General features: G+C 37.9%; 1 pseudogene; it reads left to right on the top strand.

Annotated features, from left to right (window-relative positions):
- The window catches only part of LOC114025133, a 32,692-nt pseudogene that overhangs the window by 13,279 nt on the left and 16,598 nt on the right, over window positions 1-2,815 (top strand).

Below are 2,815 nucleotides of genomic sequence, written 5' to 3'. Positions count from 1 at the left end.
CACACACACACACACACACACACACACACACACACAGAGATGACCCTCAATTAAACTCCAAGGGGTCCTATTACCTCCAGGATAAAACATGAAGGGGCATTTCAAGGTCTTCACAACCTGATACACAGGGCAGGCAAGTGGTGCAGTGGATAGAGCTCCAGACCTGGAGTCAAGAGGACCTGAATACAAATCCAGCCTCTGATACTTACCAGCTGTGTGACCTTGGGCAAGTCACTTAACCCTGTTTGCCTCAGTTTTATCACCTGTAAAATGAGCTGGAAAAGGAAATGGCAAACTATTCCAGTATCTTTGCCAGGAAATTCCCAAACAGGGTCACAAAGAGTATGACCAACTTGACTAAGCAATAAACAATCAAGTACCTTCCTAACTTTCCCATATTCTTAACTCTTTTCTCACCTCCACATGCTCTACAATCCAAGCATACTGGCTTATTTGCTTTTTCCTGGCACATGACAATCTTCTCCCATCTTGGTGCCTTTGCTGTGGATGTCCCCCATGACTGGAATGCTCTTCCTCAGCTCCACCTTTTAATTTCCTTGGTTTCCTTCAAGATTCAGCTCAAATGCCATCTTCTCCAGGAGACCTTTGTTGGTCCCCTCCCCCCACCCAGGCAAAATCTTCCCAACTTTGGGCCTCAGTTTCCTCATGTGTAAAATGAGAGGGTTCATTTTGATGTTTTCAAAGGTTCCTTCTTGATGAAAAACTTCTGTGATTCTTCTAATCTAATTTTTACCCCAAACCTTTTTTTCATCTGGAGTGAAATCTAATTTATCTCTGGATTTCACAAAATCTTACAGACTCTTCTTTCATTAATAATTTTCAGTTTTGTCTCCCCAGTATTTATTTCATTTCTATTCTTTATTTGACATCATCACCGGAGGAGGATTTAAACTTGAGTAAGCAGAGGTTTATCTCTAACTTTTATAATTTTAATATTTCTATGGGTAATTGGTGATTTTCTTTTATCTTTAGACTTTCATCCATTACTAAGCTGTTACTGCAGTGGCATAAGATGAGTAAAGTGTACTTCATCAAGGAAATAAGTAGTTGGTCTCAGGTCAATCAAATGATCTTCCATTGAAAGAAGGTTTTACCCCCTTCACCTTCTGCTGGTCTAGATTGGCCAATTTCACCAATTCATCTTCACTCTCCTTTTTTGTCGTCATGAAATCTTTTAATTACCCTAGAGATAGAAGATACGACTTGACACCAGCCGTGGCTCAGCTTCATCATTCAGTTAATGCTCCACAGACCGATAGCATCAGAGTGCATCAAAATATAACAAAAAGGTGATTTTGACAAGGACAGCTCAGTTTGGCAAAATGTAAAAAAATCTCGACCTCAAGGCCGAGATAACCCCGGTTCAAAGTCTGGCTTTGTCACTTACTAGCTGTCTGCCTCTGGACAAATTCAATCACCCCTCCTGGCCTCAGTTTCCTCATCCGTACCATGAAGATTTTGGACCAGGTAACCGCTACAGTCCTTTCCAGATCTGAATCTGAGATCCTGTGTTCTTGTCTGATGAGGAAAACTAATGTTGCCATCCCAAACATCACTTCTCTACTTGCTAATAGACATATCACTTCTATTTCTGTTGAAGGTTGCTAGGGGGCACTGTAGATAAACCTCTGGACCTGAGTTCAGGAAGTTCAAATCCTTTCTCAAACTTAAGAGTTGTTTGAACCTCAACTTCGTGCTGCCTCAGTTCTCTCACCTGTAAGGTGGGAATAGTGATATTACTTATCAGACAGGGTTGTTAAGAGGATCAAATGTATTTGGCACACCTTAAAGCATGATGTAAATACTAGCTATTCCTTTTCTTCATCTCAAATGGTGTATGATTTTATGGTTTTTCACTTTGAAATTCTGTAGTATTTAATATACCCGAGTGATAACTTCATCTCCCATGTTTAATTTCTCTTTCTGACACAGGTACTCTTGGTGCTACAGGAATTTAAAAGTGAATATCGAGTCGTAGCTTTGTATTTGAGAGGCTATGGAGAAACAGAGGCTCCCTCTCATCAGGAGAGTTATAAGTTGGGCTGCATTGTTGTGGACATAAAAGATATTTTAGACTCTTTAGGTATGTGAGCGGCATTGTTGTAGATATAGTTATAGGTAGCATAATTCCTTTTTCTAAGTGTATCATTAGTGTGAACAGCAATCCAAAGGGGACAATTAAATTTGTCTGAAAGAATTAGAGGGTTTAAAAATAGTTTAGAGGTCCTCATTTAAAAACAAATATTTTCACTATTCATTCATTAAAAAACAGTTCCCATGGAATCTTTAGTTAGCAACATCTTATTAGCCTAGTTTAGCAAAAGGATCACAGAGATAATTTAATCATATAATTTTTCTGAACCTCAGTTTCCTCATCTGTTAAAAAATGACAATAACTGCATTACCTACCTCATAGCACTGTTGAGAAAATATATGGAAAGCACTTTGCAAACCTTAATGCACAATATAAATTTGAGCTATTATTTAATTTAACCTCATCATTTCCCAGCTGAGGAAAAAGAGACCCAGAGAGAGAAAGTTATTTCCCCAAGGTCAAAAGCTAGTAAGTAACCAAGACTTGAACTCAGTCCTTTTGACCCCAAGTAATAAAATTGCATTTCTTTAAAATAAATTTTATAATGATCTGTATGTACAAAAGCATTTATAACAGCTTTTTTTGTGACAAAGAAATAAAAATTAAAGAAGTGCCTACCAATTGGAGAATGAATGAACAAATTATGGTATATGAATATACAGAATTCTAGTGTGCCATAAGAAATGAAGAAAGGAATAG

This window comes from Vombatus ursinus, unplaced genomic scaffold (genome assembly GCF_900497805.2).
Source record: "Vombatus ursinus unplaced genomic scaffold, bare-nosed wombat genome assembly UNPS02014827.1, whole genome shotgun sequence".
NCBI classification, from domain to species: Eukaryota; Metazoa; Chordata; class Mammalia; order Diprotodontia; family Vombatidae; genus Vombatus; species Vombatus ursinus.
The sequence above is the reverse complement of the archived record's forward strand: the minus strand, read 5'-3'. Positions and strand labels throughout refer to the sequence as shown.